The following is a 26259-nucleotide window of genomic DNA, read 5'->3' on the forward strand; positions in this document are numbered from 1 at the left end:
AGTAAGACAAAGACAGTTAGCAATGTATGATTGTTAGCAATGTATGATTTTTTTAAACATACCATCCAATCACTTTATGCTCTAAAAAAGCATTTTTTTCCACCTTTACATAAAGCATGGCTGAATTTTGCTCAGATATTACAAAGCTACTTATCTCTCAAATACTCACAAATTAAGTATTTAAACCTATAAAATATTTGGTGATTTGTCTCAAAACCACTCCTAAGAAGCAGAGAAAAGATTTTGTGCAGGTTTATTCTAGGAAGCCTCATTCCATGTTGGAACTATGAAACTCTCCACTGTTTGGAGTAATATGCTCCTTTTTGTTCTACGGTGTACCTCTGGAAGAACGATACATTATACCTAATAAGACCCAAGGATCTGCTTACTATCTACTTACTGTACTAACTGCGTGACTCTGCTTCTGCACATTTGTAGACACCCGGCAGCACTTTCAAAAATCTGTTTATTAAACATGAGGGTATGCAGAAAGCGCTGGTCCTTTCTGTTCCCCTCACAACCCATCCTGACAAAATGCGAAACATGCTCTGGATGTTCTGGAAACCTTCCTGGAACAGGACAGGAAGCAACATTCAGTCCCAAAGCATCCTCGGAATTATCCTAACACAGCCCTCTTAAGTACCAGGTTTCTGGCACTTTCCACTAAATTGCCCAAAGAATTCCCAATTTTCTGCTGGCAGAACAGAATCTGTCTCACTTTTGAGTGCATCCAGCTCTTCAGGTTCCATGTTTTAGAGATTCGTATTCCACATACATCACTATGGTTTTGTGCATGAGTTCGGGGGGTGGAATTGGTAGAACAAAGTGAACACAAAATCTGGAGTCGGAGGGAGATAGAAATTATTACTGATTCAAAAGATTTTGTATCTTTAAACAAGAATAAATAGAAATCTCATTTTGTAGTCTGGACAAAATTATGTTTAATCTGTAAAACACCCTGAAATATCAAAATTGTGGTGGTGCTACTGAAAGTGGTCCACGTTTAGAAAAGAAAGAAGAAACTATGCTAAATACAGAACATTCTAATACTTGTGCCACTACATCAGAGAGCACCGTAAACCAGAAAAGAACCTGTCAAGAATTTAAATGGAAAAAAACAATCTACAAGTGAAAATGAGCAGCTACCCTATGCATATGTACATATAAAGCTCACCTTACTATTCTGTGGACTTTTATTTTCCTTAAAAATACAGTATCCGTTTGTTTTTTCTGTTATTACATGCATTTGTAAATATCAGAACAATCTACAGATATTTATTTTACATCCCTGACCCCCATTTTTTAATTACTCTTGCAACTACAATGAAATCAGCAGGTGTTTTAAACCCAGAAGGCGCAGGAGGGACAGGGTAGTTTATTTACATATTTAAAAGGAATCCCTGCAGTGTTCCCATGTGATCACCAGCAGATGATGCCTCTCTCAGCCATCAGCATAAATAAATTTGTTTAAATATTTAATATGCTTTTAAAAATTTCTACTGAATCAAACAATTACCATTTTTCTTACTGTGACTGAAAGCAAAATGTTTAATTGAAATAGCTATTACTTAATAAATAACTAGAAGCTGTGTGTATAAATGCATGGCATTTCCAGGTTAGATCTTGATCATGATACTTCATGCATGACATTTCCGATATACCAGAATTACAGACAAGTCTGAATAAGATCTCAATCCAAACAATAAAATTTCAGAGAACCAGAAGTGTTGACTCCAAACCTCTGTCTAATATAGATAACTTAATCTCAGTGTCACATTTTGGAGACAAAGCAAGCATCCTACACTCTCATTGCTGCCTTTTACTCAGGCCCGTAAGCTTTACTGCTGTAACTGTTTAGCAATTAGATACTGCAAGCCAGTACTGCTATCCCAGAGTAAAAAAAAAAAAAAAAAAAAAAAAAAGAGTGCACTAAAATTTGGTCAGAATGTGGTCAGAGAAACAAAATGCTGCACTACTGTTTTTTCATTTCCACCAGATCTCAGATGTATATTCACAATGCAAGCAACTTATTTTAGCTTCAAAAATATCGGATTTAATAGCATTTACATAGCCAGTTCTACATGGCAAGTTAAACAAGGTTTTGCTTTTACAAGACCTGCATCAATGTATTTGTCAAGTTTGTTCCATTCCTTAGACTGTACAGTCCATTATTGTCAAAGACCATTCTCAGACATGTACAATTATGTATAAATTATTAGGGTTATGAAAGTGCTAAGAAGCACAGCATTCCACACAGCAGAATTGTTAACAGCAATGCCTAAAGCTGGAAAGACTTGCTGCATCATCCAAACCCACATAGTCTTGTCTTACTTTGCACTGTGATTCACTACAGAATTCAATTTTTAAGAGTCATTTTGTAGAGCAGAAATACATTCCTAAAAAATTCAATTGTCTTTACTAGAAAAGCAGGCCTCTGTATGTTGAAGATTGTGATCTTGGAAGTGAATCTTTTCAGCACTGAAATAAAAGTCATTGCTAATGTGAGTTTGCATTCTCTCGAGCATTTAACAGGACAGTTGTCAAAGAACAAGGGGTAAAGTCATGGAATGCTATGTTTCTTGATACTTTTCATCTCCTTGGGTTTGAGTTATCACCACTACATACCTAAAGTTGTCATATACAAATATGTCAGTGTTCATGAATTAGACAACTTCAGTGATGACACAGCAAATGTCTGTCTGGTTTGGGTTGTTTTGTTGTTTTATTTAAGTTAGTTTTATTAGCTATTAGTTGCATTTCTGCTTCTCCTAACTGCCCTTGCCTATGCTACACTTCACAGAACATCCATTTACTGGAGTATTGCAGGTACAGATCCCATCTGCTTGTTGCCCACAGCTTGTACTCCTGTATTGCCTTTAACAGAACTACTCCCAGAGGTAGATTTGCATCAGTGGAGCAGTGCATGCTGGAAAGGAACCAGAGAACTGTTAGAGCAAATCACATTCTTTATATCATTCTCATTATTATGCACCCCAAATTTTGTAAGATTTGAAGTGATGCAGAGGGAACATACTGTTAGTATCTTACATAATTCATCCTAATCACTTAAATAGGTTCTTAAGACATCATCCCCTGGATGCCTGCTTTTGAAGTGTTTAACGAGGTATACATAAGAAGGGTAATAATTATAATGGGGGTGTAATGAGCTTTACTATCAACAGGAGCCAAAGTACAGTAGATTTTTATCTCAGATAATTACTGCTATGTGCAAGTAAGCTACTGCAGTAAGCTCACCAGCAAAATTTAAAGCCTCTGGATTACCTCTAGTGAAGGGAATTGACAAAAAGAACATTAATTTTTGTTCTGAATTCTGAACACTTACATGTGTTCAGATGATAAATCAAGAGACCAGAAACCTCATGTACTGACATACAGCTATAACAGTACAGCACACAAAGCAGAATTTCAAATTCCAGTGTGTCTTGGATACAGGTAACAAAACCACACTTGTGTCTATGCAGTTTAGCATCACACTTTCCACACCAGAAGGACAACTGATTGTAATATGATCAAGAGAAATAACTGCCTTAGCTCCAAGTAGGAGACTACTGTCAAAGAGATACCCAGGGACTAGGATAATCCATAAACTACACAGTTACTCTGAAATGAGTGACCTTTTCCTAGGGAAGAGAGGCATATTTACAGGCCACATTCATTCACCCTTCAGCTCTACAGTCAAAACAACCACAAAGTTCCTAAATACTGCTGATGCATTTTGTACTAAAGGTTGTTTTCAAGCTGGCCAGGGCCTGTGCTGAGAGCACTGAACTCCCAGAGGATGCTGAAAGCAGGTACCACCAGCTGGTTATACTATTCATTCTACTTAAGAGGATTATTGATCTGTTTTGATGGGAAATACTACTGGGTAAAAGGTCATAAGACCAGCACATGCAAAATAAAGCCATTTCATCCTCCCAAAGATAAAAACCTCTTGTAATCATATAAGATTTTGTGTTCTGTTTTTTTTTTTTTTTGTTCCATGTTCCAGTTTTCCTAATGAGTATTTTTTCCTTTGTAAATCAGACTGTAGTATACATTTTAAAAAATAATTTTGTAGCTAAGATCAAAATTACTCTCTGCAGTTAATATTCTGAAACTAATGGAGAATTATGACTGGATCCACTAAGGCAAAGAGGCCCAACTGGTGAGCAGTGAAGACAGTAGACTTTGCTGCTTGCTTAGCTGATAACACAGCTTGATTTTCAGCATTATGAGAGTTTAAGTAAACAACTCATGTAGGTTGGTTTGAGAGCTCCAGCCTAATCTTGTAAAACTATGTTGATAAACCACAAACCTGTCAAGGTTCCTTCACATGCTGTTCGGCATATTAATTATGTCATCATTACACTGTTTTTAAATACACAGCTGATACACATTATCAATGAAATTACATGGAACTGACAGAAGGGAGGTATGAATACAAACTAAGTAAATTCAAAGCAAATTCATTTATGTTCCAAAAATACTTCTCCAGTATGAAAGGCAGTCTTTGAAGTCAACTGTTACTTAAATGCAGATTTACTGATCATTCCTTTTCTACATCCCAGGATTTTCTGTGCTGCAACATTATCTGAAAACAAACAAAGCAGAACAACAACAAACAAGAGCTCTAATTCTATGTTCGTGACTATTTCTCAGAAACCAAATAGCTGCCTTGTTTTACCAGTTTCATCCCTCTTTTCAATTGCAAGAACTCTGACGAACCATTTTTGAGCAAACAACTGCTTTTGCAATCAACATTGATCTCTACAGGCAAATGTGTATTGGCTTGTTTCCTGTCTTGGGCCTCTCGTAGGCTACTTACACCAGCTACTTCCTATAGTTATACAACACATATCTATATGTTACATTTATATAACAAGTTTGCCCTGGAAATTAGGAAAAATTGGTTTTAAGTTAGGACCCACTTTTCAAAGTTCATTTCTGAGGCCACCAACAATAGCTTATACCCACAAATCTACACAGCTGATTTGCAAGTAATTCAGGCAGGACTAAACCTTTTTCAGGACACGGCTGTGGCTTTTCAAGCATGCCATTCTAAATACGAACTCGACAGCTGTATCAGTGTCAGTCTCAGACGAAACATCAGCTACTTGTGGTAACAGCCATGCGAAAAAAAGTACTTTGAAGCTAAACTTGACTTAGCAGAGGAAAAAAGATCAGGAACCTCAAACTTTGCATTACTCTAAAAACACGAATGCTGATTAACTTAAAGGAAAGAGTTCAACCCAAAATATTTCTCTGTTGTGTTGCGCTCGGTGTATTTGGGCAGTTGAAATAACAAATGTTATGGGCTTTCTGGGAAGAAGCCTCCATAAATAATTGTAAAACTAATTAAAAATCTTTTATTTCTGACCTTCTACCCACACATGTACCTCCTAAGCAACCTCCCACTGGGGCCCCAAACAAGGCCTTCTCTTGTAATCTTGGAATATGCCGGAAACAGTATGTTTGAAAACATGGATTAATACTCAGCAGTACCAGTGGTATATTTTAAATAAATGCCAGAGTAAAGGCCTTGAATAAGACTGAATGCAAAATATTCACTGTACCTTTTATCACTGCACACAAAAGGTGATGCCACCTCAAAATTACGTTAATACCATGGTAGCTGAATGCCAGCTTCTGTCACCCAGATACAGTGTCAGATGACATAATATCCTCCAGGTAAGATCTCCTGTTACTGACCATTTCTTCCTTAATTTGATTGTATTTTAAAAAAAAAAGTACGTAAACAATAACATTAGAAAGGCTATGAGAGTAATATGCAGAGAAGTCAAATAGGACTAAAACAGCTTGTACATATCACCTGCAAGTCCAAACATAAGGAGGCATCAAGGTGAATTACTGAATCCTTATTCCATTGGGTTTTTGAAGTCTAAATGGATAGGCATGATTCATATTAAAGACTCATCTATAAAACTATAGGCTTTAGCATAAAGTACCACAAATGGAAATAAGAAATTACACTCAAGAAAGTGTATGGAAGGCTTCATAAATTAATTTAGTGATTACATTCCACTGTGTGGAATGACTCTTAAGCCCCATCACCACATCAATCATACACTCAGATCCTTTCTGACACCAACAGATCTCAGTGGTAGATTTTGAAGTATACCGATCTGAAGACTGGTCATCCTGTTTACCATTCTGGATGTACTCCTGACTGAAAATGGGACATTTGAAAACAAACGACTTCTGGATGCATACATTTGGCTCAAAGACCCACTTGTGATTACTGCAGTAGTTACTACAACACAGCAACTGGCACAAACCTCTGGCTGTACTGGGAAGGCAATGTGATCATGGCACATTTTAAATTGTGAAAATTTAGAATGCCACCGATCACATTGTGCCAGCATGCTGTTTAAGCATAAGATTTCAGTGTCTGAATGCTTTAAATAATTACCATAAAACAAGCTTTTTTTTCTCACCCCCCCCCCCCCCCCCGAAAGAGAATCATCTCTGGGTTAATCAGAATAATCAACAAACCATGCATACTTTGGTTACCAACTGTACTGGTATCTTGGTTGCCTTGTACTTGGTACTTCAGTGGGCTAACTTCTTCAGTCATCACGTAAAAAGAAGAGAGCTTTCAGTAACTTCTCCTCTTATTATGTCTTTGCTTGCTTTTACAAAATACACAGTGCTTCATGTTAAAATACCATCAGCAGAAGAATCAAAACGGAACTTTATCACCATTAAGTAGTTATTGCTGTATGTAAAAATTGTAACCCCTTACAACCTAATTCACAAACTACAGGCTGCAGCATGTTTCCCAGACAGACACTGAGTAGTCAGACCCTCACATACCAATATATCACTGTCATCAGCATACACACTGGTTCTTAAAAACAAAACACATTTGTATTCTGGATATCTTCAGTCTGAACTCTCCAGTTACCTATAAAAGACCTGATCGCTGTCTGAAGCAACACACTTGAGACTTCCTAGGAAGCACAACAGGGTAGCAGTCATCAGCTGTAACTCTAGCAACCACAGAGAGGCTGAGGAACAGCTGAGGAGTATTATCTGATATTGTGCCTCATATGAGGCAGCTGAAAACTGATGAGGTTTAACTATTGTAATTTCAGTTTCACATGATGAAGCTAGGAGAAAGTTTATGCTTTAATTCAATGGAAAAAAAAGAAATCTCGTATTTGTAAACGGATAATCTAGGCAATGTTCCCATCAAATACTCACAGAGATCACAGTGCAGGATGTGTGACTTATCTTTCTGTTTTGCTTTATGATACAAATCTGTTAGCCCTAGTTTTTAGTGATTTACTAGCTTTGGACATAATTGTCCCCATTTCTTTTACCTATGATCTATAACCACATCTTTTTTTCCCCTTAGTGAAATCCTTTGAATCACTTATATTTCTCATTTCAGGAGTATACCTATATTATTATTATTGTTGTTATTATTATTACTATTATTACTACTATCTTAAGGAAATCTCAAAACAGGCACAGGTTAGGTATACCTACACAAAAACAATCATCACACACGTAAGACTGTGCCATTTACACAGTAGGAAACCTGAATCTTACAACATGCCTTATTTATTCCTCTGGCTAATATTCTCTCTTTCACAGGATTCTTTCAATGCACACAGATATTTAAGTACTATTGATATATCTATTTTCTCCTTATTTGTAGTTATATAGCATACAACTGCTTCTGAGTTAGCACTTTTACATAGTTCTAGATTTTAAACCCTACCTTTCAACACAATCAGAAATGAGTATCTTGTCACTAGGTTTCATCTTGAAGAGGCAGTGGTAATAATGAAATTGAAAACTAACTGAACTGCCAGGCCAGGACTAAAGGGTGACCTCCATAGCAGCCTAACACTGCAATTCTAAATAACTTGTATTACTTATTCATTGTACCAGAAGGATAAACTTAATGACCAGAGTAACAACCAGGTTATGGCAACTAAGATAGTACTTATTCACAAACTTCATGCCTCACTGTTTCCCGTATCTCTCTACCATCCATGGTCCCAATTAATAGGCTGCCCCACCTTTGCCTTCTTGTCACTGCCCAACATCAGCAGCTGAGACAGGGGGGTGCAGCAGCAGGAGCTGGGGCAGAAACACAAAGCAAAGCACATTCCTGCTCCTGCATCTGTCATCTGTCACCAGGTGAACTCTTGGACCTCACTGTGCACCTCCTCATTTACTGTCCAATTTCCCAGTCCAAGCTGACAACCTGATTGAGATCTGTGCTATGCTAAACCTTGAATTTATGCACAGCTTGTTAGGGAGGCACCTCACTGATCAGGAGACCAGTGTCAGCTAGTGAGCCTGCAGCCAGTCACTTTATCAGATGACAGGCTACCCTCTTAGAGTAGACAATTCTATTCTTTTGGGCAACAACCAGCTGTGCAACGCTAGTCAAGCAGCTTTCCCCACTGAGATCACTTGCTTTCTTGCCCTGTGTCTCGCTCCATAAGCTTTCAGGAGTGCCGTAACTGTCTACCTTGGATGAATTATTATTCACTGTGTAAGATTTCTCATCAGATATCTGAAAAGCTATGTTTCATACTCATCACAATAAAACCTGACACATTTTCATCAGCATGTTTGTTGTATTATCATTCAAAGAGGTATATACAGTTATGGTTTGAGAACAACACTCAGTTCTGAAATAGCACTCTTCATCTACAGATCAGTGCAAATGCAGTTGGTAATTCAGCTTCTGTGAACAGGTCATCAGCATGACTGGCATATTAACATCTCAGCCAAATGCACTTACAGGCATTCTTTTAAAGGTTAATGAAATGCCTCAATATGTACTTCAGCAGTTGACTATTAAAAAAAAAATAGTTAAAGGCAAATGGGCCTCACTTGAATTTTAATTCAAATTCTGATTTTAATCCAAACAGTTAATATAGGTGTTGCCTCATTGTTATGAATATATGCTTGCTCCTGATCCTACTGTAACCTGCTTAGAGTTGTTCAAATTAATTGTGTATGGTGCCACTGACTGAATTCCCTGGGAAAGGACACAATACTGATATAATGACTAATTCTCTCAGCTTATTGATTCCAACTTCAGAATCATTACCTCAGTACAAATGTAGGCTACATGATAGATGCTATGCTTGGTTCACAGAGAAAGCCCGTACAGAAAGTAGCTCACAGTAGCCATAACTATTTAACATTAAAATTGTATGCTGTTCTCTACTTAATTTTACATTGTTTTGCCACCCACCAAAATAATTTTATGACAAAAGAAGCAAATACATACAACCCAAAGATCCATTTGGAAGCATTCAGAATATTAAAATATTATTCACTGTAAACATGCATACTGGAGTCCTCAAACAAACTGTCATTACAAACCAAAGAACATGAGTTCGAAGATCTAAAGACTAAGGGAAAGAACAGGTTTATCCAGGCAGCTTACCTGCTGCTACACAACAGCTACAATTATCTTTGAGGGCTACTTAGAAATGCATTTCCAGACACAGATCAGATCCTTGAGGTAGAGTTGCATCATTCTCTGAGTCACAACCTCCCAGGAAACTAAACCCTCACATTCACCACGTTTTCAGCAGACAACCAGCTAGCATTTCAGCTACAAGAGCCCAGACCATCATGTACATATGCCTCTTTCAAAATGAATAGCATCTTAATTGCACATGGGAATATAGGAAAAAGAAGAAAATAAACAAAAACAAATAAATAAATATTTAAAGAGGGAAAAAAAAAAAAAAAAAGCTTCCAAATTCTTCCTGTATCTTACTGGGGGAAAACATAAGTGTTAGGGCCAGCTTATCCTTACCCTTATCTTCTAAGGAAAAGGGTTCTTGAGTGTGCCTCTCAGTAATTTCTGAGGATTTTATTTTTAACCAGAAAAGGCTTGTTTAAGTCTGCTGAAATTCCTCAATTTATATGTGGTATCATACCTCAAGATACTGGAAATAGAAAGCTCTGTTAGCAGTCAGCACAGACCACTAAATGTTGTCAAAGAGATTACTTAAAGCTACTCCTTCCCTGTCTCCTGAAGGCATTAGATGTGAACTTAGAAAGAGATAACCCTTTGAATGCAAACAGCAAAGCAGTGTGAAACAATAACAATAAATAAGCAAGCAATATTATTTTCATTTAAAAAATGCAAGAAGCTCCCAACAAATAATACTGCTTGCTTCAGTACCTCACTCGCTGCCCATCTTTCTCAAGAACAAAGCTGATGCAATATTACTCTGTGCTAAATGCTGTTTAGCAATTTTAAAGTGCTCAGCAGCGTGCATGGTTTGTCAGATTGGTTGTTTTAAATACTTGCACTGGAAATGCTAAGCAGAATATTTCCCCCAACAGTACAGTTTTTAAAACAGATGTAGATAGTAACACAAAAAAAAAACCCTACCAGCATAGAGATTACACAATGTATGAGAGAGGAAGCAGTATCTGCTTCTATTTCTGTGGTGGTACATTTCTTTGCAAGGATTAGGAAAGAACAGACCTTGACAGAAATGTTCTTCATAAGGAAGGAAAACAAGGGCTCCACAATCACTAGAGAAGTACACAGAGGTTTGGGATAATTGTTATTTATTCTGCTTTATTTTTTTAATTACCACCTGTTTTAACCTTCTGAAATTTATTATCTAGTGTTCTGTACTTCCTGTACTGTGTGCTGACTTTATGGAAGCATGACACAACCAAAATTATTTTAATTGAAATTTGCTTTCATCTACAAAGTTATTTAATAACTTTCTATTTTACTACCTGCTCTACCTGTATATTACTATATTTTTAAATGACATTTTAAATAAGACTTTAATTAATTTGTGTTACTATTGTAGATTAAATAAATAGGGGTACTATATATATTAAATGTGATGCTTGGAAACAAATCTTACAATCTCTGCTAGGCAAAATTCCGAATGAATAAAGCTTTACCTAAGCTATACCTAAATAAGAGCTAAAGGAGATCGTGACAGTTGCCAGCTCTTAATGATAAATAGTTTGCTTTTTTTAAAAAATCATTCTAACTCATATGCTTTTTCCAAGATCAATTAACTTCTCTAGGTATCACTCAAATCATCTGACAGCAAGAATTACAATCCTTTCAAGATACAAAGTGAGCTGAATAATCTGTACAGACAGCAAGAAGTCTAATTACTTAAAATCCATAAGGCATGTGCACTTTAATAATATAGTTATGATAAACAACCTAACCTGACTTTTAGATTTTTCTATTACTCAAGCACAATCTGCTCCTAACACCTCAGCAGGTAAGTACCCTCAGTGTGAATACACAGTTGCACCCACCAGCAGACCAACAGTCACATTTTTAGTCTTAGATGTTTTACTCTGTCAGGCCAGCTTTTATCTTTGCATTTCTGCAAGCAGCTTAAGTCTGAGCAAGTGGTAATTGTACAGCTCCAAAGACAGAATTTGTCCAATCAGTTCTAACTGTGTTACGTGTTTCACAGGAACGTATCATATCACTTGGCAACTTTTCAGTAATGAAGCCAAAAGGCAGGAGCTGGGAGACATGTCAAGAAACAATAAGGAGCATTGGAAAACTTGTCCTCAAGAGGGGACTTTTAACCATGCTAACCATGCTCATGACTTCCCACACCCAAGACTGGATCTGCACGGACTGATGTGTGTGTTAGGTGTGCATGAACTGTCATGTTTGTATTTGTATATATTAACACAGACTAGCAGAACTGTTCAACTGTTTCATCACCACTCGTGGAAGAGCTGTAGGAAAGAACTGCTGGAATTCTTTTCATGCATATGTGCATGTTTAATACTGTCAGTCCATCCTCCTCCATAGTATTACATTATTTCTTTCATTCAAGGTCAGGCTGGACGAGGCCTTGGGTGACATGGTTCAGAGCGAGGTGTCCCTGCCCATGGCAGGGGGGTTCGAACTTGATGATCTTAAGGTCCTTTCCAACCCTAACTATTCTATGATTCAGACAAGGGCAAAGTATTTTTACTTTATGCTATAAAATTTCCCTAAAAACAATAGAAATACTTAAAAGTAATCACAGATAATACATGAAGAATGAAAAATATCTAATACTCTGCCAGAATATCTTTCTCTACTGTCTATAGAGATCCCAAGGGAGAAAGAGAGGGGAAGAGAAAATTTCCTCATGCATATAACTCTTCTGGAGATTAAGTCAATATAGTATGTGTCCCTGTGGATTGAGAAACTTCAATACATTCACCTGTTAATTTTCTCCCAAATATGGAAAAATTATGTGTCTTTCAAAAGACACTCAGACAAAAATAAGAATCTCACTCTTTTGAACTCCTTAAAGAAATAAACAACAAATACCCCCTTTAAGTCTCTGAAAATCTCCTCCTATTAAAATAAACTGAAACGCTACCTAATGGGTGTTGATTGGCACAATGTTACAGTAATACACTCAGCTTTCTTCTCTGAACAAAAGATGCTGGTTTTAGAAATTAACTTGAAATCACCCCACTAAAAATTGCTTACAATGAATAGCTGCATTACTAGACCATCACCCTTTAGTAATTGTTACTTCATAATGAAGATAATTTATCTTACGAAATGCAATCGTCCTTGTAGCTCAAAATGACAGAGCTCTGCTTTGGATAGCCATTCTTCAGTAGCCTTGATGTTCCTTCCAAACAGTGAAGATGTTTATAAACACTGTGTGCCAATGAGTGGCTCACTGTTGCTTTCAGAAATGCAGTTGGCAATAAATAAACTGCAAATAAACTGCAAAACTTTGCAAGTTTTCTGAATTCTATTCTCAGTTAATTGTAAGAGCTTTCTTTTTTCTTAAAATTTGTATGCAATTCATTACCGTTTAGCTTTTCTTCTTGGCCACAATAAAATCTGAAACAGTAGTTCATTTTTTTCTTAATTAGAAAGCTATTTCAGTTTATTAAATATTTAATAAAGAAAGACTACTTAAAATTTATTATTAAAGCATTTCCCATATATTAAATATATGAGAAGTTCTTTATTGCCTTTGGCTAGGGAGTGTACATGAAAAAGAACCTCACACATGCACTTCTGTGGGTCTTTCTGTACCAGCTCTGTTTCTGTCTGTGTTGCCTGCTATTGTGAGGGCTTTGTATTTCATAACCCAGATGGTCCCTTCTGGTCTTACATTCCTTAAAAAGGACGCCAAGTACTGTAAGCTGATGCCACATGGCATATAAAAAAAAAAGTAAAAAATCTAAAAATTCTTTAAAATGTCATGCAGTTACTGAGCAAGTTTTAGAGCCATTAATTTCACTAAATGAAAACCATGTTTTCAAATGCAGTTTGAGTAAAAAGCACTGAAATCTGAAAATTAAGCTAGCTTTGCTATTAAACAACACAGGCATAAATGCATTTTATCTCTCCCCAAGGATCTGCAGGATAAGTACTATGATTATTGAAAATATATGCAATGCTGACAATACAAAAAAAGCAACTTTTTTTTTTTTTTTTGACACAATGATCCTAAAATGATCATGACCCAGGGAATTACAGACCAGTCAGTTTCACCTCTGTGCCTGGCAAAATCTTGGAGCAGATTCTCCTGGAAGGCATGCACATGAAAAACAACAAGGTGCTTGGTGACAGCCAGCACGGCTTCATCAAGGGGATATCCTGCCTGACCAATTTCATGGCCTTTTATGATGGGGCTACAGAACTGATGGACAGCGGTAGAGCAGTTGATGTCATCTACCTGGACTTGTGTAAAGCGTTCAACACTGTCCCACACGACATCCTTGTCTCTGAATTGGAGAGACATCAATTTGATGGATGGACCACTTGGTGGATAAAGAACTGGCTGGATGGCCACACACAAAGAGTTGTGGTCAATGGCTCAATGTCCAGCTGGAGACCAGTAACGAGTGGTGTCCCTCAGGGATTGGTGTTGGGACTGGTCTTGTTCAACATCTTCATTGCTGACAGGGACAGTGGGATTGAGTGTGCCCTCAGCAAGTTTGCTGATGACACCAAGCTGTGTCGTTCGGTTGATACGCTGGAGGGAAGGAATGCCATTCAGAGGGACCTCGACACACTTGTGAGGTGGGCTGATGCCAACCTCATGAAGTTTAACCATGCCAAGTGCAAGGTCCTACACCTGGGTTGGAGCAATCCCAGGCACAGCTACAGGTTGGGCAGAGAACAGATTCAGAGAAGGGCGGAGAAGGATTTGGGGGTGCTGGTCGATGAGAAAATGAACATGAGCCAGCAGCAGTGTGTGCTTGCAGCCCAGAAAGCCAACCATATCCTGGGCTGCATCAAAAGGAGTGTGACCAGCAGGTTGAAGGAGGTGATCCTGCCCCTTTACTCAGCTCTCTTGAGACCTCACTTGGAGTATTGTGTGCAGTTCTGGTGTCCTCAACATAAAAAGGACATGGAACTGTTGGAACAAGTCCAGAGGAGGGCTGCAAGCATGTTCAGGGGACTGGAGCACCTCCCGTATGAAGATAGGCTGAGAAAGTTGGGGCTGTTCAGCCTGGAGAAGAGAAGGCTGCATGGAGACCTCATATCAGCCTTCCAGTATCTGAAGGGGGCCTATAGGGATGCTGAGGATGGACTCTTCATTAGGGACTGTAGTGATAGGACAAGGGGTAATGGGTTAAAACTTAAACAGGGGAAGTTCAGATTGGATATAAGGAGGAAATTCTTTCCTGTTAGGGTGGTGAGGCACTGGAATAGGCTGCCCAGGGAGGTTGTGAATGCTCCATCCCTGGCAGTGTTCAAGGCCAGGTTGGATGAGGCCTTGGGTGACATGATTTAGAGTGAAGTGTCCCTGCCCATGGCAGGAGGGTTGGAACTTGATGATCTTAAGGTCCTTTACAACCCTAACTATTCTATGGTTCTGAAAATAGTCACCAAGATGTATTTTTATGTGGAGATAAGTATTTGACAAATAGAAGAAGAGCAACCCTTCATCACTATTACTATGATTTACATCTTGTCCTCAAATGTTTTACACCTTTTTGAAGCAGTAGAATGGCACGCAATATAAATGAACAACAAACCTGACTTTTATGTTAGGAAACCGAGTTTGTAGCCCAAGAGTAGTATTTATTTCTGCGCATATTCTAATCGCTCGTGGAAGTAATGCTGGTAATGGGTAGCTCAAGACTGGTAAGAACTTTCACACAGATAACCCTGGCCACACAAAATCATCATTAACACGATGTCAAAAAACCACAAATAACTTCAGGAGGGATCCAAGTCAACATGATTTGGAAGCTAGGAACAGGTTAGTAAGGAAACATGATGAAAAGGACCAAATCATAGAATGGTTTGTGTTGGAAGGGACCTTAAAGCTCAACCAGTTCCAACCCCCTGCCATAGGCAGGAACACCTTTCACTAGAGCAGGCTGCTGCCAGCCCTGTCCAACCTGGCCTTGAACACTGCTAGGGATGGCGCAGCCACAGCTTCTCTGGGCAACCTGTGCCAGGGCCTCACAACTCTCACAGGAAAGATCTTACTAAGATATCACCTCAATTGCCCCTCTAGCAGGTTAAAGCCATTCCCTCTTGTCCTGTCACTCCATGCCTTCTCCAAATTTCTTTCTTGTAGGCCCCCTTTAGGTATTGGAAGACAGTTATAAGGTGTCCCCATGAGCCTTCTCTTTCCAGACCAAGAGACCCCAGCTCTTTCAGCCTTTCTTAAACATGCAAAAAATATGGAGATATGCACTGGAAAATTCAGTACATGTTTATGTAACAGTCAACAAGGCACTAGAACACTGCTCTCTGTAAGGCACCTCTTTCAGGGCACACTGCTCACAATTCATCCTTTTCAGGGATTCAGATCAGGCATCCAAACAATCATTATGGCCTCCTTATTACTAAAAATGCATTTAAGAAAGCATGAGTTTGTCTGTAAGTAAATAACTATTAGATTAAGAATGTTTTTGCTGAAATTGTAAAACCAGTCTGAAGTTTTATCAAAGGCTTTCCAATTAAAAAGCCTTTCTAAGTCACCTTTGTTTTCATAGCAAGGATTTTCAAAAAAACATAAAGAACAGTTTTGTGCTGAGATGCCTTTAAAAATGTCTTTGACAGAAAGCCACCAGTGAAGTTACTCGGTGTTACAGCTCAGAACTTTTCCAACACTACAAATCACTGCTTTGTTCTTATTCTACAAAGAACATCATAGATTTATGCAGTTTCTTGGTATTAAGAGTGAAATGTAGCCCTCCTTACACACAGCATCAAAGGTGGGATTTTGTGTTATCCTTTGAAGCAAAGAGCTAAAAAAATACTCCATCTTTACATCACAGTGTTCAGAGAACTTAACTTTTATGCCAGTTTGTAACAGTGGTAACAGCCCATCCTTTTCTTTCAGTTGCAGACTGACCTACTTCAGTGTGACAAACAGAAGTTAAAAATAAATAAATAATTTAAAAAAATCAGTTTTAAGGTAAGTGTCTCTAACTAGTGGGACAAGCAATGATATGCAAGCCATTAGGATCTCATCTCAAATATTGATCTTTGTATATGTAGCCAACGTTTAAGTTACTGGATGTTAGTTCTACCTTTGGAGAAACAAATTTTTATATATATCAACTGGATTAGTAGAGAGGAATCGATTTTTAAGGTTTAGTATCACCTTTGGGCTGAGACCAAGTATCATTTGCAATAGAGATGGACTTTATCACCAAAACCATTTTCAGTGTCAGCCTTTGAAAACTGATCTACTTCCCTTTTCAAGGTCACTGTTGAACTGGAAGCATTTTACAGTAATCACTTTCATAAAAAAAAAACCACCAACCCCCCCCCCCCCCAAAAAAAAAACAACCAAAAACCAACACGTAAAAAACAAAACAAAACAAAACCCACCAGGAAAAAAAAAAGTAAAACCCACAGCGAAACCAACCTGCTCCATTCTTACCCGTCATCACTTGCTAGCAGAGCTATGATAAGTGAGACCATTTTCAAAATTACTAGCTGAAATCAGTTTCTAGAGGCAGAAGCAGACCCTCACAGGGTGCTGGGAATATAGTTGCTGCTAACATAGTTAACTATCATGTGATACAAATGCAAGCATAACCAACAGGTTATTGTGAATCTCACATGGCTTTATGGAAGAATCAAAAGAAGCACTTGAAACATTTTTACCTAAAAAATGAAATAAAATAAATAAAAAAAATAAATTCGAAGTTGGAAGATACTTTCCCCTTTTTTACTTTATTTTGATCTAAACTTTTAGTACAAACTCTACATATAGAGTTTATTCTGTAGACTGAATCTGATGAAGCAGATTACTTTTCAACTTGGACCCTATAATAATGTCTTGCTCAACTGTTAAAGTAAAGCCTAATGAGCACTCTGTAGAGAACTGTCTTTCAATGGAGTATATAATCCACAATAATCAGAGTACATATTCCAAATATAAACACTGTTTTTAAAACAGGCATTCCAGTTGCCTTAAAGATAGGCTTTCATCTAAATGAAATTGCAAAATATTCCTCAGATTTATGCTTTGTTACAATGAAGTTTGCACAGAAGAATAATAATTACACAAAAAGTGCACAGGCTTGGGGGAAATCATGTTTCTAAGTCTGTATGAAAGAAAGAAGTAATGTGTTTGACACCACCTTTTTGTAGCATTAATCTGCTTTACAATGGCTGTTCTTGCAGCATATCAAAGTGCTGAAGAATCTAACTACAAGATCATTATACTGCTGCCACATCTTTCCTTAAAAAAAGAACAAAAAAAGTATTTCACTCTGCTTTCTGTGTTCAGAGACATACTGTGCTCTCTTTTACCTAATTATAGGACTGTAATGAGTTGCAATTCATTTACATACCTTAGTCTCTTATATGTGCTCTCAGGTGCTTTTAGGATGTATTATTCCATCACCTAAAACACTGCATGGGGGAGTATGGGGGATTAAGGGCAGATGAAAGATTATTTTCTAAAGATGACCTGGACAGGTAAAAAACTGGCTATGACCTGACAGTAAACTTCTGTTTTTATAGACAACTGAAAGCCATTTCATTACTTAGCTTTTAGGCACCTGGATTTCAGAGAGGTACCCTCTGAACTAGACACCTATTTTTCCCAGGCAGGTTGTCTTGAAAGGTTCCTTTAGAATTTAGAATTCAAAATAACTGGTAAAACAAACAAGAAACTAACTAGAATTAGCCCTTTTAATATTTATTTATTTAATATTGGTACTTGGTTAAAACTCTGACAACCATCTTGCAAGGCTAGAGAAAAGAGTGCCACCCTCTTGGCCTCCAAAGCCTTGTCTATCCATTGCAGACAGGCATTGGTACTCTTTCAAATGAACAGAGTATAGCTCAGCTAAAGGCTTTATCGACAGCACCCACCTAGTGGGGTATACTCAACTGTACAGTTTGTGGACAATGTGACTACATGGAACAGTCCTGAAAGTAGGTGGTAGAACACAGCCTGGAGTCTTGTTCTCTTCTCAAGACACAGCACTGTTCGTGCCTTAAAGCTTAAACATTCTCTGAAAAATCATGGGGAGAAAATACCAGATCAGAAAGACCACCAAAAAGTTCTCATGGCAATAATCGGAGCTACAGCATCAGTAAGCTGCTGATGTATGATATTTACTTCCTCGGCTAGTTTCTTTTCAAACAAACTCTCCTAAGCACCTCTTGTTTACAGTTTTCTAGTATCAGCCCATGGCAGCTGTTTAGCTAATGATTTGTTCACTTTCCCTCTTCCCCCATGGACTTATCAACATGGTCAGGTTTGGGTTTTGTCCTTGATAGGATTGAGGAAATATTAGCCCAAACCAAACCAATACACAGCACTCCTACAGGAACTACTTGTCTAACAATCTCCAAAACACAGCAGAAGAGTGAAATTACTCAGAGAAATATACAAGGAGAAAGCAAAATCCCCAAATTTAGAAAAAATAAAGATTTTTCTAAAGCAGCAGCACTCAAAATACAAAGGGAGATAGGAGGTCGTCATGTACTGTCACTAAACAGAACAACAGAAACAAAGATATAATAACAAGGTTCTCCAAAATACACCCACATCACAACTTTCATCTGTTTTAATATGGCAGATTCTTATTCAAGGCTGCTGATCACAGTTACCCTAACAGGCTGGGATAAAGGTCAGAGGAGCAACAAGCACACAGGTCACCTTAAAAGGCGTAGAAAATAATGACTTCAACTGCAAAGGGTCTTTCCTAATACCTATATAAACTAAGTAACATTTGAATTATTATGGTATGTGTTACTGAAGTCAAAGCTTTGCTCTGCCAGACATAAAGATAAGCACCAGCTGCTAAGTTTGCAAATATCACCCTGCAGCTCTAGATTTGAACTTGGGTCCAACAGTCTTTACTACTGGCCTTTCACATTCCTAGTTTAAACTTTCAAAAATTCACTGTCCTTCTCTATTAGTTTTGAGGGTTTTTTTTTTTATTTTTAATATTTTATATTAATTTGGTGATATAAACAGAATTAGGCAAGAGGTTATATAGAAAGAAAACTATGATTTTAAGAACATCTTTAATATACAAACTATTAAAACATTTAAATAAAATTAAAAGGTAATTTGTGTAGTACAAGCCTGCTACCCACATGCAAACCTAGAAAGAAAACATATTTGTGAAGGGGTGAGAAAAGAGTGTTAGGAAAAAGATCAACTTGATGAATTTTTCTCCTAACAGACACACTCCATATGGTTACTTATGACTACTACAGTATCCTTTCTTTTTATACATTAAGTAACTGTGGTTTTTCCCCTTTACCGTTCTCAAGGAATTGATATAGTCCCACATGAAAATATGCTCCAACAGGGGATGTTATAATCACATATGCAAGTCTTTCACACAAGACATTTGTAAATCTCTTTCAGTTATATTCCATAAATCTGTGGATCTCTCTCCATTCTAATTTGGGTTCTCTCTCACTCCTCTCACTACCCCATTGTTACATCAACTTCAGTACTCAACTTCACAGATTAACAGACAGTGAAGCAGGTCTAAATAAAATCACTTCGCATACATTATACAAATCTAAAGTTTATTCAGTTATATTTAAGAAGAGTAGGAAACACAGGGAAACCAGGAGAGGAAAAAAAATATTAGGGTTCCAGTAAAATGTGGAAAGGCACTAGAGAACATGAAAGGTTAATCTAAATAGTGGTACTGGAAGATTTTCTCAGCATCATGGCTTAGACTTTCAAGGAAACAAGTAATGCTTTGGAAAAGGAACAGATATCCAGGTGAGATTCTACTACTGCAGAAACTAAAACCTTGAAACTGAAAATTTGAATTCTTGAACTTAGCCTTTGTCAAAAAATGTCTTTGTATGACACAGCCTTGCTTACACACATCATTCAAGACAAGCCACAGACTCCCTAGAATCCTCTGACAATAACAATACCCATCAGAACAGATTTGTGTGACTATAATCACCAAAGAACAGAGAAGCAATGCTGGTAAAAATTACCACATAGAATACAAGCTAAAAAAATTACACAGGTGCAGGGTACATGTTACAGGGAGGTTTCCAGAAAGCAGAAAAAAAATCTTTCATTTACTGACTGCACAGAAAAGCAGCCACTGTCCTTGTATTGAGATCTTTGTATTATTCACCTATATACCTTTGTATTATTCACCTATATACTGCAGAAAGAGTATCCATCTACTGCATATAGAGTCTCAATTCTCTGGTTCAAGAAAAATCATTAAAAATTTCCTGATTCCTCCACTTCTATTTCAGTGATTTACACATAAGATCAAACTCTTAAAAATTACACTTGCTGACAGTGAGTATGAAAGTTTTGGGGAGAAAGCTCAGCACAATTCCAAGATCAACTGATCAAGTGCTTTCAGAATCCAGCAGCAAGACAGGAACCCTCTCAAGAGGACTGCAATCAGAGTGCTAATGAAACACGTTGCCATCAGAGTACAGACAAAAAAGTGAAATGCTATTATGTTTTGTTATTACTAAACCCTGCATGTCTGCATGCCAATTTGTGCATGCAAACACAGCATAAGCTTTAAGGAAATAAAACCGTAACAGCATAAGCAAAAAAAGGTAACATAACTGCATAAACAAATAAAGAGAAAAATCCCACAGCATAACCTCTCCTTCCCAGCTTAGAATACAACAGGCAGTGAAATAAACCCCTGGGATACAGCTTTCTGCTCAAATGTGGTCTTCTCTTTCATAGACATTAATATTGAAGTGTTTTAGAGTAGAGAATCCCTAAACAAAATGGAGAATGTCTAGTAACATCTCTTACTGTTAATGGTGAAGACACCATGCATGACTGCACTTCAACTGGTCATTTCCTTACATTGACCACCCTGTATTCTGCATCATTTTATTTCACCAGCTCTCCCATCCAAGTTAGTATTACTTTTACTGCCACTATTTTTTCATTACTTACATATTTCCTTCTCTTTCTCCATTATAATCACTCATATTTAATTTAGCTGTTGTTCCAATTTAATAAGTTTATTCTCTAAGCATAACAACCAAAATTACTCATGTATTAGGACCAACTCTACCCAATAGTCAATAGACTATGTTGATACTGTGGCATATAATTTTTTTCAAAATGAGCTGCATTAATGTTATTTTAATTCTTGAATACTGTGACTACAGTCTTCATAGCTAAACATCTTCAGAAACATTACCGTTAAACAGCATTAAATTACATGACAACTATGTAAAATTTCCAAGTACTCTGACAACTAACATTGCCAAAAAGAAGTTTTAAGTACTGGCATTAACTGTTCAAGGCCAAGCTGGCCAGAGCCTTGACTGACATGGTGTAGGGTAAGGCATCCCTGCCCATGGCAGGCGGGCTGGAACGAGATGATCTTTCCAACCCAAACCCTTCTGTGGCTCTACGATTCTAAGACACCTCTCAAAGAAACCCTAAATATTTGATTTGAAGAATTTGATACCTCATTAAGTACAGCTACCTTATTACCAGTACCAACAGCAACATAAGACATTCAGGCAGCTGAGGGGTTTTCTCATTTTGTCAATACCTAGCAAGATCTGCTAGCAGTGGTGAAACAATGAGCTTTCCTAAGAGCAAAAGCAAGGCATCAAGCAACACTGAAACCTGTCAGTCAGTATGACAGGAAAACTCAGAACTACTTTCCCCAATACCAGAAAACACAAGCACATTATAGAGGCCTTAATTATTTTCCCAGACATATAGTTCAACTCCAGTTTTTTTGCTTGGGCAGTAATTAAGTGAGGAAATTTTATTCTTAGATTTTGGAATTGCATGGGGATACTCAACAGACTTTACTATCATCTTGGGAAGTTTTAATCACACAACTCTGCTGCACTGTCTTTAAATATTCAAAGAGATTCCTGTGAGAGTAACGCGTTGCCAGTTTAATGTAACTGGTAACATTTACTATAATGCCTACTGCCAGCACTGGATTATGATTAACTGTGCCTCTCTCCTTTTTAGCCCATTATTTGACTGCAATTTTCCCCTTCACTCTTCCTCTGCATATCAAGGCTTATTTAGTAACATACAATCTCCGTTTTAAGTAGACCCTTCAGGATTTAAGCCTGAAAGCAGCTCAACACATAAAGATATGCACATGAGCACACGCTAGGATCAAGCTGCAAGCACCAAGGTTCTGGTCTCTGTTTGACAAATGAATCCACTACAACAAAAGTGAATTGACAATCTCCTGAAAATATTCCTGAAGAACATGGGAGTCGATGTCTGTTTATTAACTAGAGGTTGTAATATGCTTTCTATTTTTATAATGCAGTTAGAATTAATATTTATGAGGCACACTTTCAATCAGGTGGTTAATTTCTGCATTCAGACAATCTGATGCATTTTAATTCAGAGGCATGTCTTCACTTACGCATCAGAATACCACACTCATTTCTTGTGTAGTGCAAGGCAGACAGATGTAGTGCATAGTTACCACTTAAATCATATTTCCAGGTGTTCTGCCTTGCAATGCACAATGTAAAGATTAAAATATGCTCTGTGAGGTGATCTCCTGTGATTCACAATTAGAAGCTTTGCATTAACCACTAGTTAGGGCTAAAAATTTCAGATTAACTTCAGGAACATCTGACTCATTTAACTGTCATGTCCTGTTGTTGCCTGGCTTCTTCCCATTCAAGTAGCTGCAAAAGTTTACTTTCTGTAGACAGTAATGCAATTTATACATACTGCTTTACAAAGTTACTACATTTGAGGCCTGCTCAGATCATTAGCTAACATGACCAAATTAAAGGTTTTTGAAAAAGTCTTTCTCTAATCTGAGTCACAAATACAATAGCAGAGTTCTTTTTAATGTAGCAGCAGGTATGTGGTCATTCCACAGGGCAACATGAGTTTCATTTGAGTTCCAGCTGCAGAATTTGGCCTTACCCAATTCAGTTTTTAAGAGACCATGAGAAGTCCAAAGATGTAACATTAGAGCCAACAGCTTCCTTGCTTATGAGGAAAAAACAAAATCTGGCAAGTTGGCATGTGCTTACTGATGTTTTCATCCAAGTGAAAAGTTCATTACATTTATAGTTCATCGAAAAACAATGCCTACAGGCTACAACATAAAAATATAACCTGTTCAAAGGATTCTATAAAAATACAGAGAAAGTAATTTTTAGTAACTTGTAGCTTCAGATCCTTCCCCTCAGTTTAGTTGATACCTTTCACAGGAAAGAATTGGGGCTATGAAAATCTTTAAGTCACAATTGCAACTCCTGTGCTTCCACGGTCAAATTTTGTGGATAACTAAGCAGTCAGACTCAACTGCTAAAGGAATTTATACATCGTATGGAGTCACAGGAAAATAGCTTACTGTGTGAATGAGACAGTCCAAAAGAATCAGACAGGTATCAAAGACAGGCAATTACGTACGTCACATAAAATACATATTCAAAATTAGAGTCCATCATCCGTGTATTGTTTCTGCGTCTGTGCTATCTGTTGATGTAACAGCTGTTATGCAGCAGCTTCTAATTGGATTTTCTGCACTCACCCCTCTTTCTAGTTTAGCCTCATTAACACAATGCTGGCAGATGTCAAAAACAACTTCATTGAGCCTGATGTAATATAACAACTTAAATACACGAAGCTCTGGCTGCCATCTCAGAAAAACACACCCAGAAGAAACCAGTGGTTGACAGGAAACAGTCAGATGCATTAGTATCTTAAGGTGTCTTTACATATTAATTACTAAGTCTCCAGTATACACAGTTGCACCTATTAGGTACAAACCACAGCCCCCATGTTTTGGCTTGATAAGTTTCTGTCTACTAGCAGACCAGTTTTTAAAACTTCACTACAATATGTATTAATCCCTTTTTATAATTCCACGTAACTAACAGTAATAGGCTTAGTTAGCTTTTTAGCTAACTTTTCAATGTTTAATAATAAACACTGACAAAGTGCACTTCCTGCTGTACTGAACATTTCTCAGTGTAACTGTTCTGGAAGGAAGGAAACCTCACTGGGACTTTATATAAGCACAGTTAACATTAATTTCATGCTGTTACTTTATGCCTTTAGCAAAAATCAGTATGCAAAGCCATTTCAATTTAGATATTTTTAATTAGCTGCTATTGAGTTAAAGACTGTTTTCTCTAATATGACCCAAGAAAGATCTAAACAGACTACTAAACTTATGGAGGTGCATGACTGGCATCTCTAGTGAACAAAGCAACTTCCCAAGAGACTTGAAAAAGTGTTAGTAAAATATCCCACTGAATTTCCACTTATATAACCAACATAGACTTCCAAGAAAGTTCAAGTAAGTAAACTTGGCAAGCTCACCATGTTATGAACAGCTCTCTCTGTACTTTGCATGTATTTGTGAGTGGAGGACTGAGAGACAAACTGGTAGGAAAAAAAAAAAAACAACACAAAAAGAAACCCAAAAAACAAAACCAAACAACTGAGCTTCTTAACTCACAGAAAGGATTTCCTTCAAGTAAGTTTGTGAAGGTACTAGACGTGCTTTCCAAAGCAGTCACTAAATCAAAATACTAAAATAGAACAAAATACTAAAATAGTAAAATAGAATTATAACATACAATTCTAATTAAGATCTCTGAAGGCCACAGAAATTTACAACCTGCTTAAAAATTTACTGAGAACAGTACCCCCTACTCTCTTGTTGTCTCCCCCAACTTAAAGATCAGCTGTAGGAGAATCACATGTAAGCACAGAAACACAATTTTGTCCTGCGTCAGACTTGAGCTATTTTTGCTAGTTGTTCCCTTGTGAAATATTTTGCTTATCCCCATATTGTCCCCCAAAATAAGACTGTGTAAGTCCAAAGGAAACAAGAGTGGAGTACAACTCCAGAGAGACAACTAGATGTCAGGCAGCATTTGAGTCAGAAGCTACCCTTTCTTTATCACATCATATCCATTTTATAATCCATTTTTCATGGAAATCAGTATACACTGTATGTTTTGAAATGCCAAGTTTTCTCACATCCCACAAAAATAGGAAACTCTAGTGTGCACAAGGAGGGAGAAGGGAACAACAGAAAGACCAGATTAATCATAACATTAAACATACAAATGGTAAAATATAATGCACATGAAAGCTTCAGTGAACTGCCACATCGAATGGTACCTCCTATTTATCACGAAGAGCTTAATTTCACAGCATCCACCTCTGTGTGGCTACACCCCAGGGAATAGTGTTGGCATGGTAACTGCAGGCTCTATGGCTTCTCCACCACCCCCCACCCATTAGAAGGCATGAAAGTTTTTTTCTTAGCTTCAGGATCAAGAAGTGCACTTAAGGCTGATGCTTATTTGGGGCAAAAAGGAAAGGAAGAGGTTTGTCTGGGAAAAAAAAAATAAAATTATACATATACATGGGTGTACTCCTCAAAACAGTGTCAAGAAAAACTGTACACCAAAAGCTTTGTCAGTCTGACCAGAGTCACATCAAGGACAGGATGGGATTTCATTTTTACTCTGGTGCCTTCTTCATCAAATTCAGTAGAAAAACAGAACAGTGGCCAGAATTAGAAAAGGTCTTTAAAAATAGTTCAGTTAATTTTTAAATTATTTTTGTGAGGATGTTTTCTCAAATAGATTTGACCTAAGTTAACCTTAATAGCCATCATATTTGTAGATCCAGTTTTGTATAAAGAAAAAATGTCAGGTTTAACAATTTTAAAACAAAGAAAAGTGTGCCTTATGCCATGCTTCCATTATTTTTTACCACAGAAGAGTAACTTGCAGAGTAATTAAACACTACATATTAGAAGACTATCAGAAAACAGGTCTGGAAATCATAATGCAAA

The 26259-nt window shown here is 37.4% G+C and overlaps 1 protein-coding gene across 4 annotated transcripts in view; it reads right to left on the reverse strand.

The window, feature by feature from the left end:
• The window catches only part of SMPD3 (sphingomyelin phosphodiesterase 3), a 114706-nt gene that overhangs the window by 43545 nt on the left and 44902 nt on the right, over nt 1-26259 (reverse strand). Inside the window, exon 1 of one of the 4 annotated variants that reach the window (XM_061344073.1) lies at nt 17590-17652. The exons of the other annotated variants lie outside the window; for them this stretch is intronic. The gene's annotated coding sequence lies outside the window, so the exon portion shown is untranslated. Of the gene's footprint in view, nt 1-17589; nt 17653-26259 lie in introns of those variants that run through there. 4 annotated transcript variants of the gene reach the window in all.

This window comes from Neopsephotus bourkii, unplaced genomic scaffold (assembly GCF_033783945.1).
Source record: "Neopsephotus bourkii isolate Nb327-2 ecotype Australia unplaced genomic scaffold, CSIRO-AGI_Nbou_v1 NB_1863, whole genome shotgun sequence".
Lineage (NCBI taxonomy): Eukaryota > Metazoa > Chordata > Aves > Psittaciformes > Psittacidae > Neopsephotus > Neopsephotus bourkii.